The sequence below is a fragment of the Ictalurus punctatus genome, chromosome 25 (genome assembly GCF_001660625.3).
Source record: "Ictalurus punctatus breed USDA103 chromosome 25, Coco_2.0, whole genome shotgun sequence".
NCBI lineage: Eukaryota > Metazoa > Chordata > Actinopteri > Siluriformes > Ictaluridae > Ictalurus > Ictalurus punctatus.
The window spans coordinates 14,876,868-14,891,737 of NC_030440.2; the positions used below are offsets into that span (position 1 = coordinate 14,876,868).

The 14,870-nt window shown below is 37.5% G+C and overlaps 1 protein-coding gene across 1 annotated transcript in view; it reads right to left on the reverse strand.

The window, feature by feature from the left end:
* pkib (protein kinase (cAMP-dependent, catalytic) inhibitor beta) overlaps positions 1 to 10,595 on the reverse strand; it is a 30,290-nt gene extending 19,695 nt beyond the window's left edge. Inside the window, exon 1 of the mRNA XM_053675903.1 lies at positions 10,328 to 10,595. The gene's annotated coding sequence lies outside the window, so the exon portion shown is untranslated. The remainder of the gene's footprint in view (positions 1 to 10,327) is intronic.
* Positions 10,596 to 14,870: the final 4,275 nt, after the last annotated feature.

Genomic DNA, 14,870 nt, shown 5'->3' on the forward strand with positions numbered 1-14,870 from the left:
TAGGCAACCACTGCATTGATTTTTCATATATTCATTAATTCCCTCAGCCAGATCATAAAAGTGGTTATAAGTTGAAGATCAGAGCTACCATTATCCTCATTTACGTGGATATATCAAATTATATGCCAGCCAATGATTTTGTGATGTGCCTGATCAGTATCTACAGCAACGGCATTGAGAAGTCATTTGGACAGAAGAATCAGGAGAATTGAAAAGCGATAATGACTGAGAGAAGGGCATTACCGCATATTGGCATGCAACATATAAAGTAGAGGCTAAAAGGGCACTGAACAAGATTGTTCTTGAAGAGCCAGGTGAATAGGAAGAACAAGTGCAACAAGTATGTTTGGCCAGAAACCAAGTTCAAGGGACAAGACACCAAGTTGTCCAAGAGAGGAACTCAAAGCTTTTCAGATGAACTCACAGCTGATAGCATTTCATTTTATAACCTACTGGAAAAAAGCCCCTGAGAGATTCTCACTGGACTGGTAATTAAATGCACATCTTCTAGATGAAATCGTGCATTAATCTGAACGTGAGAAGCATGTTAATGAAGGTGAGGATGAGAAAGATCAGACATTTCTGGGGGAAAAAGTGGAAGAAGTAACAAAAGAAGTAACCTAATGGATTGTGTCTGTGAATTCAATATACATATCTCAGGATGTTCTTCAAATCTACAAAAAATGTACTAGCATTTCTGCTTTTTGCAGTTCTTCTTATTACCATTATCCACTATCCTGGTTTAACCATGATCTAACATGGCTCTGCCTCTGATGATGCATCATCAGCATGATAATGCAAACTCGTTCTGAGAAAACTATTAGGCAGAGGACATGAAGTACTGTCCTCTGGACTCACTGAAGCAGTGAGTCGACACTTGGTTGTATTTGTTATGCTCAAGCACAAAAAAGTCTCATCTACAATCTGTGGCCATGTAAATGGCATGTTAGCTGTACAAAATCTTCACACAATCCCCACTTTAAGAAAAACTGCACCCTGAAACACATTAAATGTGATATGCTTTAGTAATTCTTGTTATGGTTGGTTGTTTTTTTCACTATTCCCATGAGAAATTAGCAGCTATTATGGTATATTTTAAAATAAATAGTATATATTAAAGAAATCAGTATGTTAAGTTTAAGCAATCAATAGCCCAATCAAGTACAGATGAAGCGAGGGTTAATGCTGCGTTCGGTTTTTGAAATTCCCTGCCTACAACTGTGAAAACTCCCCTTCAACTTAAAATATCAACTCGTCAACTTGGGGTAAACTTCTCAGCTAGATCCTTCCCCGTTTACAGAGTGACGTGAAAACAACAATGCTGCGCACACTGTGAACAGTGTAAATTAGCCCTTCTCTACATTTAGATCAGTTTATAGCAGTATTGGCTTTAGATCAGTTAATATACAGACACAGAACTTGGTTAAATTTATAACACGGACTATACTAATCACAGTTTTAAAAAGGTAATCATCAACACTAGTTAGCACCAACGTTACTAGCATTGCTAATGCTATTCCCTACTGTCTGCTGGCTAGCTTGTTGCTAAACTATTCACAATTGCCTGCTGTTGTTGCTGTATTACAATTTCAGTCCAAAATGCAGGAATGTTTAAAGTTCACTATATTGTAGAGCAGAACCAGTAGCCAATCAGGCCTGTAACTGTAAAAGTGCGGTTAAAGAAGCTTTTCACGTGCCTTATGACACGTTTTGTGGAGGCGTCCATGTTTTGTTTTTTGGGTTGTTTTCTACTTTGCATGCCGAACGTGCCCAGGTGGGAAATGACATTATTAAGACTTGCAAATTACCACTTACAATGTGTCAAAAACACAGCATAAATCCCACTGGATAAATATCAGCAGGCAGGCATTGTGGGTAATGTAGGAAATCCCCCAAAAAAACTTGATCCAGTGAAAACAGACTAACATAAATACATGAAAATACATGTAGTTTAACTAAAAAGTCAACTCTGGATTTCCTTACAAAAAATATCTGAAGATCATGTTAATTATAAAGGTTACTACGCAAGTGATTGTCCTTGAAATCAGCATTATGCTGTTTAGTGTCCACTGACCCTGTTTTTTAAAACCCCAAATACTGACATAACTGTATTTCCTTGCATATTCACACCTCTACAACATGTACAGTAAATATAACACCTATAATGTCCAATATATAATGTTGAAAAGGTCAAAAGTATCTAAAATAGCAACATCGTACCATACTTCCCACATAAGCATACTAAATCTCAAAATTCCTTTGACTAGTATTGATCCACGTCTCATCATTACTACAACACTGGAGAATACAGTCTAGGTGATTTATACCTCCTCCCTCAATTTTCCCAAAAAGCCTTAATAAATTATTCATCCCTATAGCTAGAGAGAACTCCAGGATCAGATCGATTCTGAGCTTTTTGTGAGCACTGCACCTTCCCATTTATTGCTCCGTCCATCCTGTCCAAGACAGTTATCAATGTAAACAGAGGCATTATTGGACAAAAACTGAGTGTTGTAAAACATCATTGTTACCTCTGTTTACTCAACGTCTGTGGATGTGAACATAGACAATAAATGATGTCACTCTATGCCATGGGTCAATCCTTGAACAAAATGTATTATTGATAGAGTCGGGTTTATTTTTAGCTTCAATGAGGGCTCGCTCTGATCCGGAGATTTATGACGGCACAGCAGGTTGCTTGGTGCTGTCATTTCATTTAAACATGCCTCGATGTGGTAGCATATGATCTGTCTTTATCCTTCTTGCACTGTGTGCTTTTTAACACATCCACACACTCTGAAAGAAATCAGAACAATGCCCATGCCAAACAGTGAGAACTATAAAAAGCAATTCATATTTATCAGCATGCACTTCTGCAAAAAAAAACAGCCACCAGCTGGTAGGTCCAGGTGGTGTAAACAATAAAATGATACACAATATGCCCTTATAGACAGATAAGGCTAAGCTTAGACACATATAAGGCTAGGTTTAGACACAAATACAGTACAGATTACAGTAGATATGCATGATATCCTTGTTGGGGTTTCATTTGTGATCTTTTGCCTCTGTGAGGGTCAGTATGAGTATGTACTGTAGTATGAGAGAACGGTATGAAAGAACCATTCAGTTAAAGTCTGAATGGGAGAGATGAGAAGCACCTCTGGAACCCCGCCAGCAAACTACAACACAGAACTTGTGAAACATTCATTAGCAAGTCATCAAGTTTTCAGTATCAGACTGAACCTCAGTTTATCAAGGTCAGATTTTCATTTTTAAATTGTTCGATTCGCTCGCATCATTTAATTAATTTATTTTTTGCTAATTAGTTATGATGTGGGAAAGTAACTAATCCAAACTACTGGGCCTCAGATTAACCCTCCAGCAAAAGGTATTCATTGTCCCCAAAAAACTTTATATATATATATATATGTATATATATATATATATATATATATATATATATATATATATATGTGTATATATATATATATATATATACACACACATACAACTTCTTATCTGTCATTAGCCCCCATTCAACCACATTTGGTGATCCAAAGTAGAAGAAAAAAAAACACCATGGTCTCATATTTCCCTAGATTTAAATATAAAATACTAAACTATAATAAAACACTTGGGAACATGTTGTTATTATAAAATAATCAACAATGGGGTGGTTGCGAAGTAAAGTTTCTTTTCCACCGTGAAGTTGATTTAAAAAAAAAAAAAAAAAAAAAACAGTCCAAAGTGTTTTGTTCCTCTTACACCACAGCCATTTGCAGACGACTACTATTATTTTTTACATTCTCCATACTTCTTATCCATTTATAGTTACATTTAATGTTGTGGAACGTCCATGAAACTTTAGTCCTGAAGACATGCGTGGCAGAAAGTGTACCGACTGTTAAAAAGCGGATTGTACATATTTCACTGCAGCTGGATGTTTTTAATCCATTTATTATTATCAGACTTATATTATGCTGAGTGTCCACCATTCAAGTCCCCGTGAGTGAGCTGTCACTACAGAAATTGTATTAGAATAAGCATATTAAAACAAGCCCTGTAATTAATATACACCTGTAATTTGTCTTGTAGTCAGAACCACTGTCAGAGATGCTTAATCAACACCTTCAACCATCAGATTCAAGAAGTTAACTGTGCAGTGGTATAACGTTAAAAAAAAGAAAAGAAAAAAAGCGGGATATAATTTGATGTAAAGGACTAATTGTAGGTGCAGATTTGTAGGTATCCACACAAATAATAGCTGGTTGTTCCTCTGTGGAGAAACAGTCCTCCAGATCAAAATATCCAACCAACGTTGTCCATGTGGTCAGTAATGAAGGTCAAAGGAAGATATTCCTACAGATTACTCCGGCAAGGTGGACTAACAAGGTGTCTAATAAAGTGCAGTAAGTGTACACCACTGATGTGATAGAGGAGCACTGACACACATGTCGTGCATAGCAACAGATGGACTATGGTCAGGAATTTTGGACCTACAAAAAGTGACCTATATGGCAGGTTTGCCTCATTAACCATCCACTGAGTGGAAAATAATACTGTGTAAAGATCACAACTGAAGTAGCTGCAGCGAACTTTGCACTTCTGCTTGTTAAATCCTTTTCACCCGAACTATAAATGAAACATCATGAAACATCAGGTACGTGTTAATGTGTTATGCAAAGGAGATTTTGGAATATAATGAGCTAGGACGCTAACCGTGCATAGAGAAATAATGCAAGCACTAATGAGTACGTGGAGTATGTGTGAATGTCGGAAAAATAAATTGGCCCTTTGGCTACAGTTTAGTCCCTTGGGTATAATTACACTTTCTAGCAGGTGCAAACAGTTTCTGTGATAATCAACAAGGCCAATTAAAACCTGACTTCCACTGGAAGTTGCAGAAGTGGCACGGCCTATACAGTACAATGCCTATTAATCTGAGACTGATGTGGTTAGCATTTCTGAAGGTATCGGCTTTATGAAAAGGGCGGGGCAATACAACAATATAATATCAATATCATCATAAATTATGTGACAATGTGCTTTTCTGAGATATCATAGATATCATAATATATGTTTTTTTTTTTTTTAATTTAATTACAAACTGACTGGAAGCAACTGATTTGATGTTAAAATGTTGTACTTAATTGAAAAAAAAAATGTTTTTAATATTACGGGGATTTTTTTTCTCCCTTTCTGTTTTTTTGTTGTTGTTGTTGTTGTTGTTGTCTTTTTTATTTTTATTAAGAATAATTATTCATGTAAACCACTGAACAGGTTTTTTTTTTTATTTTTTGAAAATTTTTTATATGTAACACCAGGCAAAAATAGTGCTCTTATGGGAAAATAATCAACAATGGAGTGGTGCGATGCAAAGCAGAGTGAACCACTTTACACAGTGTTGAAAAACTTTACAAAAAAAAAAAAGTTACAGTGCTGAGACTAGAGGCTCCTTCCATAAATAAAATGTCTCCTCGTAGAAAACTTCACCATATCAGCAATTAATATTTTCTTTGTTAAATACCAGCGCATTTCCTAATCCTTCTGCAGAATCAGAATTTAAGAATGAAACATGCTGCCATATAAAACAAGGCATAATATTCACAGAAATCTACACCATGCTAGTACAAAAACTATGACATTGGGTGTATGGTTATTATACAATACAGTGATCATACTATTCATGGCCTTAATACTTAAATCAAATAAATTAAGAATAGTTACATAGTATTATCAATTCTATGTCACTACGGTTCATCCAGTTAAATATCAAGAAATGAAAAAAAAAAATCTCATATAAAAAATAAAAATATATTTCTTTCTGTCATGGAAATCCCCCAAAATATATCAGAACTCATTAAGAAACCTTATGAAAAGAAAGTCTAGTTTTACAAGATGCAAAAAGCCAATATTCTTCAGCGTGGGTCGATACATATTTCAATATAACTACAAGAAGATATGCTTTTCTGTGGTGATTGTTCTGCCTGTTATGCATGAGAATAAAGGCTAATTTCATGCCTCATTCAACCTTTTTCTGGACCATCCATTATTGCAGTAAAATTAAAGGACATTTTTAAAATGTCTCTTCATTGACATTAAAAAAAATCCTCCCAAATTCTCCCTGGAGTATTCTAATGTTGTTGACAAATCATTAATAATGGGAAGAATTAAATGCTGGCTCTATAATGCAATGCATTTTATTTATCTCCCCAAAAAAACAAACATTTTCCTGAGGGGCTACAGGAGAAAGGCAAGGACAACGAGTGTATCTGTGTAAAAGCCGCCCAGAGAAAACGTCGCGAGCTGCTATAACACCCTCAACAACTTGCTCTGTCATTTTCCATTTATGTTACTCATCTCATTTGCTTTTTCCTGATGTGGTAACAGTCTGCACAGACATTTCTGCAGAGCTCACGGTTCTGATTAGTTAAGAAGTACAATGTTTAACACACTGTATAAGAGGAAGGTTCAGGAAAATTTGTCCATAAGTAACATAAAAAACAGGTTCATTCCTTTTCTCTGCACAATAGTAAGACTTGATAGTGATATAGCTCTCATGACCTGTTATTCATAGCAGAACTTAATGAAGTCGTACGACCGGGGGGAAAAAACAAACATATAAAATTCCTGATCTCCTTTTGTTTCCTTTAGTTTCCTTTGACCAATGAGCATACACTTTATACCACGTGACCTGCCACATGCCCTTGAAGTGTGGCAAGTCTACAGAAGCAAAGCAACATGGCAAAGCCGAGAGAGAATTTCTAAAATGCCCCCAAATGCCTGACTGTAGTGAGAAAGAATAACTTTGTCCTAAACATCTTTCATATTATGTACTGAATGTTAAATTCACAGTAACTACACAAACGATGACTAAACATATGAAATGAATGAATGCGGCGAGGGAGTCTTGGCTGCACACACATCTCACTCAACGTTGTCTAGCGACACATTACACATCGAGGAATTAAGTTATGTTATGCACATTAGGAGTCAAGTTACGTGCATGCTTAAATCGATTTTCTAGGTGTGCCATTCAGACTATGGAAATTACCTGCATTTTTCTTGAGTAGAAGCTTTCGAGACAGTGGTTTTTCTTTTCAACTGCATCTAAATCACTTCCTTTAATTACAAGCATTTGCCTTTTAATCCCTGAAAAAAATCAAGGATAAAAATGTGGACTGAAGAAGAAGGCTTTTTCTTTTGTCAGTACTCACTCGAGCCAATATCACACAACAAAATGTCAGAATTACACGGAACTGAGACACACCATTGTTGAGACACACCATTGTTCCCTGTGCATAACTCTCACTTACTGCTTAAGTCTGTACTTACACACTTTATGGCCAAAGGTTTGTGGACACCTGACCATCACACCCATATGAACTTGTTGAATCTCATTCTAGATTGATTCCCCTTTTGCTATTATGGATAAACTCTACTCACTCTGGGAAGGCTGTCCTCTAGATTTTGGAGCGTGGCTGTGGGGATTTGTGTTCATTCAGCCACAAGAGCATTAATTAAAGTTGGGGGCTGATGTCTGGCGTTCCAGTTTATCCCAAAGGTGTTCAGTGGGGTTGAGGTCAGGGCTCTATGCAGGCCATTCGAGTTCTTCCACTCCAGCTTTAGCACAGCATGTCTTTATGGAGCCCACAGGGGCATCTTCATGCTGGAACAGGTTTGGGCCTCTTGGTTCCACTGAAGGGAACTTGAAATGCTATAGCATACAATTCTTGAAAATTTCATGGGTGTGATGGTCAGGTGTCCACATACACCCACAAGCACATCCATATGTGATAGTCAAATGTCCACAAACATTTGGCCATATAGTTACTAGGCCACATAGTGCGTAGAGTAGGTGAGAATTGTGATCTCAGGTATAAGCTATCATATTTAATCAAGAATCATGTAGCTCTATAATACAGACAAAATGTCATATTGCAGTTATATTTAGTACATATTAATTTTTAATTCCTTACATTAATTTTCTAGGCACTCAAAGAGCTTTACATAGTATGGGAAGGGGGATCTCTCCTCAACCACCACCAGTTAAGGGCCAATGGGAAAATTTCACCAGGACACCCGGGTTATACCCCTCCTCTTTTACGAGAAATGTCCTGAGATTCTTAATGACCACTGAGATTCAGGACCTCAGTTTGAGGTCTCATCTGAAAGACAGTGCTGTATTTACAATATAGAGTCCACAGCATGGTACTGGGGCATTAGGACCCATTCAGACCACAGGGTGAGCACCCCCTGCTGGCCTCACTCATACCACTTCCAGTAGCAACCTTAGTCTTCCTCAGGAGGTCCCCCATCCAGATACTGTCCAGGCTCACCACTGCTTAGCTTCAGTGGGAAACCAAACAAGAACTGCAGGGAGATATTGCTCTGGCAAAGGTTATATGCCTGCAGTATGAGTAGTACAGGACTCAAGTTATTTCAACTTACCTTATTTTGAGTTGTTATCTTGTCATTTTGACTTTTCGAAATATTTTCGAATATCCAACACCCCATAAATTATCAGTAGTTATGTTTCCATCCAAGTTATGCATTTAACTTATGCGCAACGTTTGAATATCGCATAAAACATTTGTGAATAAAGCACTGTTTTCATCCCATGTGTTCCAGAGACCAAACTCGTCACTTCCAGGGAAACTAGTGCATCTCACTCTCCGCCATTTTTACTTTTCTGAGCCAATTATCCAATCACATGATTTGTTGAGTCAACGCCACGTGAAGCTTTTGAGGAATTTATTCGGTAAACGAGTTTCCATCGCAGTTTATGCGCATGTATTCTTATTAAATAATAATAATAATAATAATAATAATAATAATAATAATAATAATAATAATAATAATAATAAATCCACCAATATCAATTGAGCTCTTAGGTTTTTTTATGCATATTTTGGAGATTTTATTCACATCTGGTGTTTTCATCCAGCATTTTTTATACAATATCCCCAAACTTGCATAGAAATATATACGTGGATGCTAATAAGACTAATTTATTAAATATAAGCATGACTACGAAGTATTATTCTGTAGAACTCTTAAGTAAGCCATACATTGCGTTCGTGGAATTTACTTGACCTATTTACATCTAACGATTGGAAATCGACTTAAATGCGTTCGGGGTTGGACAATCTTTTGACTCCTAACTCTTATGGTGACAGAATTTCCATAAAAAAATCATAGTGCTCATTTTGCATTTGATGTGCAATGATGAAAAACACCCATGACTCCATGATATAACTGTGTGGACCCTTCTCAGATCAGCAGAGTATTCTTATTATACATGCCTATGTACCTCTGTCCAATTTGCACTAGGGGAGCTGAGAAACTGTGCATAGCAACAGATAACTGTTTTGTAGGTATGTAACTGCATACCTACAAAATGCACCTGTAGAAAACAGTAATGCACATTAGGTGTACATGAATCCTTGCTATAACACAGTTCGGTGTTCTTTTCTTTTCCTCTGGATTGATTTGAAATGCAAACACAGATTAATGTGGACTAATCAGATTTACGTACTGATTTGTTACACAGCCCATTCACAATATTGAGGATAGTGCTGTGATGCATTATTAAGTAGATATACAGTATAACTCTTCAGTAAACATAAACAGACCTGAAACCATATGTTTACAATGCACAACAGCCCAAGGTCAACAGGATGCATATGGGTTGTTTTTTTTTCTTTTTTTTTCCTTCTTCTTCTTCTTCTCCCTGATACAAATAGAATCTAGGTTACATCCATCAAGCACATTATGTCTATTTATAGCTGAGGTCAAGCTTGGATTTCTGTACTGACAAAATAAAGCTGGATTTATTCTAGTATCAAACGTACACCTTGTTGTTGTTGTTGTTGTTATTATTATTATTATTATTATTATTATTATTATTATGTCCTCATTATATTCTGTGAATTTTTTTGTCCAGAAAAAATAAATAAATAAATCAGCTGTGTCAAATAACCTTTACAATGTAAATGGTGTGAAATGTTAATTATTATAACAATGCTCTTCTTGCCTGTCTGTATAACACACGTCACGTGCTGTCGGTTTGCAACCGAAATGAACGCGCAAGGCGCGCGCAACGAAAAGGAACAATGCCACTAATATTGCTTGGGAAATCTGGGACACTGGTAAACTTATGAGGCGTGTCTAGTGTATTTTTCCGTTATTGTATTGTCTCGTTGTGCTTTTTTCCCCTCCCGTATTATTTTGTCTATATTCTATTGTGTTTACGACGACAATACCCGCCGCTGAATGAAGGAACTTTAAACACAAAGCCGCAGCTGAGAGAAATGTCTGAACTTACCGAGCAGGCTATACGAAACGTTTTTCCATCGCCATAGGGGGGAAAGTCCGTGTATTCAGAGCATTCTTCCTGCCCGGGATTGTCTGTCGGTCTCTCGCGCGCTCGGACAGTTAACGTTAATTCCAGTCCGCGTGCATCTGCCGCGCTGCTGCGACGTCACGCACTTGCGCTTCATTGGAAACGGTTACCAGGAAACACTGGATTATTTTCAATCCGATACCTAGCGATACCAGGTCTAGCATTCTGTTACCGATACCGATAAAGCAGACTGGGATGAGTTGTAGATACAGTGACACTCACCGCGTACATGATTAGTAGCATTAATGATGACAGTAATCTAATTATTGACTTCGACTATGAATTTAGCTGGATTAAGGTAATCAGAAATCACTGTTTACATGGTAGTTTCTTAATCAGAGTATCGTCTTAATTGGGTTAATATCGGAATATTATTGTCCAAGTAAATGTACTGATTGTCGCCACGTGCTCCTGAAGGTCTGCCGTGGTATCTGGCACCAACACATTAGCAGCAGATCCTTTAAGTCTTGTAAATTGTGAGGTGGGGCCTCTACGGATCGGACTTGTTTGTCCAGCGCATCCCACAGATGCTCAATTGGATTGATATCTGGGGAATTTGGAGGCCGAGTCAATACCTTAAACTCTTTGTCATGTTCCTCAAACCATTCCTGAACAATTTTTGCAGTGTGGCAGGGCGCATTATCCTGCTGAAAGGGGCCACTGTGGTTAGGGAATACTGTTGCTATGAAGAGGTATACTTGTTCTGCAACAATGTTTAGGTAAGTCGTACGTGTCAAACTAAAATCCACATGAATGCGAGGACCCAAGGTTTCCCAGCAGGACATTGCCCAGAGCATCACACTGCCTCCGCCGGTTTGCCTTCTTTCTATAGTGCGTCCTGGTGCCATCTCTTCCCCAGTTTAGCAATGCACACACACCCGGCCGTCCACATGATGTAAAAGAAAATGTGATTCATCAGACCAGGTAACCTTCTTCCAAGGTCCAGTTCAAATGCTCATGTGCCCATTGTAGGTGCTTTCAGTGGTGGACTGGTCTGTAGCTACGCAGCAAGCTGCGATGCACTGTGTATCCTGACACCTTTCTATCATAGCCAGCATGAACTTATTCAGCAATTTGTGCTACAGTAGATCTTCTATGGGATCGGACCAGACGGGCTAGCCTTCACTCCCCTCTCACATCAGGGTGCCTTGGGTACACATGACCATGTCGCCGGTTCACCCGTTGTTCTACTTTGGACCACTTTTGGTAGGTACTAACCACTGCATACCGGGATCACCCAACAAGACCTGCTGTTTCAGAGATGCTCTGACCTAGTCATCTCTCCATCACAATTTGGACCTTGTCAAAGTCGTCCAGATCCTTACGTTTGGCCATTTTTCCTGCTTCCAACACATCAACATCAAGAACTGACTATTCACTTGCTGCCTAATATATCCCACCGCATGAGAGGTGCCACTGTCACGAGATAATCGATCTTATTCACTTTACCTGTCAGTGATTTTAATCTTATGGCTGATCTGTGTATATCTCTCTGTGCCTGTCCTGTTTTATCTGTTGGTCTGGCCTCTTGTTTAATTCTCCGTCTCTCTTCATAAGTAAGAGCATCAAAAGACTGAGCCACCTGATCCAAAATCAGGTGATGTCTGCCATTTCGTACAAAAAAAGCAGCTAAGCTGTTAACTAGCTAGCTAAATTTAGCTGATGATGCTAGTGGCAGCTACCTAGACCTATAAACAAAACATTTCCAAAAAAAAAAAAAAACCCAAAAACAAATACGAAGCAACTTCATGTGAGGTTTGAACACACACAAAGACCATAAGGAGCTCAAAAGTTGGCTAGAGAAGCCAGAGAAATGACAAAGATTTAACAAAGAAGATTACACATAAAATAAACACTTGCACATCCAGAAAAACAAAGCAAGACTGTCCCAAGACTGAGCTCTCCTTAAATAGACCCAGGCACAGGTACGGCTGATCGCCCTGATTATAATTAAGACCATGCTGTCTGGCTCCCTCTGGTAGTAGGGATGCTCTGGCAGTGTTTCTGTCTGCTGTCTGCTAGCTCAAATGATGGAACAAAAAAGAATTTTATTCTTATCATTCATTTACAATATGAATAATGATAAATCAATGTCTTGAAGCCAAATACACTTAAATATAACAAGTTTGAGTTAAATTTTTGTTATATTTAAGTGTATTTGGCTTAAAGACATTGATTTATCAACTTAAAAATTTTGAGGTAATTAGTTTCCTCAAATTTTTTGAGTTAAATGAACTATGTAATTAGCATTCAATAAATGCCAGAATATATTCACGACCCTGTCAACTTTGAGAAGATCTTTTCAGAGGTTTATATATTGGGATCATGGCACTGTAAAAAGCTCCCTGGAACTCAAACAAGTACCAGAGTGACACCTTGTGGTTACAAAAAGGCAATATAGTACCAATGTGACTGACTGGATGAGATTGATTAACTCACTGCTCGTGTAAATATAAGGTGACCATGATCGACAAGACAATAAAGCAAACCCATTGAATGATGTACAACTGGATGTTACTTATCAGGATTCTCCATGACTAGAGTGGAGAGAAAAACAGCAAAGTGTTTTGGTGCTCATTGGAAGGAGGTAGCTCTCAAGTTCTTCATCTGGTGAAACGCTTAAGGATGAGAGCAGTGGTTTTTATACGGAGAGTGAACCGCAAGCTTTGCTGGCTTTGTTATCATTCAGGATAACATCTGAATTTGAATCAGCTCAGTTCTGAAGATTTGGGTCCTTGAGATGTTTGATTAATTCATTAAGTTGGTGTTGGTGTCAAGCATCAGTTCCCACAGATCAACACAGTATGTGTTGAACTTGATTAGTGGTCCAAAGTCAGCTTTGAAATACTTAAATAGAATAGTCAATGAATATTTAATCTAGATTTTAAAATATGTATCTATGTATGAATATATTTCTATGTTTGTAAAAGTGAACTGAAAGAAAGAAGATTTTTTAAAAAAAGTTAAAAAAAAAATTAATAATAATAAAAATAAAAAAAGTTGACCCAAGAAGTCACACTAAGGCTGGTTAAATTTTCACAATGATCTGTACAGTATTCAATATGTCTATAACTAGTTAGATTTAGAAGCTACAGTCGAGGTCATATGTTTACATACGCCTTGCAGAATCTGCAGTATGTTACTAATTAAACAAAAAAAAGAGGGATCATAAAAATTGCGTATGCTATTTCACTTAAGCCCACTGTTCTTCAGAAAATCCTCCAGGTTCTCACATAATTTGCTTTTCTAGCAACTGTTGCATATTTGACCCCTTTCCAACAGCATCTATATGATGTTGACATCCATCTTTTCACACTGAGGACGACTGAGGGACTCGTACACGACTATTACAACAGGTGCAAACATTCACTGATGCTCAAGAAGTCAACACGATACATTAAGAGCCAGGGGGGTGTAAACTTTTGAACAGGACGATCAGTGTAAAATGTTATTTTGTTATTAAGATCTTTTTGTCATTTAGTACTGCCTTTCAGAAGCTACATAAGATACTTACATGTTTCCCAGAAGACAAAATAATAACAATTTACAAAGATCATCCTGTTCAAAAGTTTACACCCCCCTGACTCTTAGTATAGTGGGCAGTTTCACTGCTCAGGACAAAAAGGGACTCATGAACAACTATCACAACATATAAAAAGAGTGTGTAAACTTTTGAACTGATTGATTTGTGTAAATTCAGTTATTATTGTGTCTTGTGTACTATATGTAAACATCTGTTATGTGAAAAAGCTTATTCAGGGCAAAACTATATAAAAAATGCAATTTTTATGATTCTTTTTTTTTCTTTTTTACATTATTAACATTTTGTCTCCATTTCTCATTGAAATCAAAACAAACAAACAAAAAACCCCTCAAAAAGCTGGACATTGCATCAGAGACAGAAATAGTGGTCACTACATGCCCACAAGAAACAGAATATAGGCAGCATGAGTGCTGGTGTGAATGTACTGTAGGGTTATGCACTCTGTCGTCATTTTCATCAAACACACGCTTACGTGCTTAAATAGAGGTGGGTTTTGCCCTACTTTTTGTCCTTTTGGTAAACACATTCTCATCTTTTGTCTAAAGTATCTTTGGCAGTTCTACTTGAACCTCACTGAAGCAAATCAGGAAGAAAAGCCCAATTGGAGACTTGAATACATCATGACCAAAGCTTTTGGTATCACAGACATTCAGCCAGAAAGCCTGCATGAACTCGCACTAAAGTTCGAGGCACCAGAAAGCAAAGAATTCCAGAAGTACTTCACTTACTTCATGGTCAGTTACAATGACACTGTAACTTGTACAGAGGAGTGTAAAACCATTCAGGTCTGTTCTGTGCACTTTTTGGACCACGAGTCCTATTCAGAGTGTCTACAAAAGGTCACAGGTGGTGACTTTTAATGGAGAAGCCTTTTTGGATTTTTTTTTAATTAACTTGCAATAAAGGGAATAAATCTGAGCC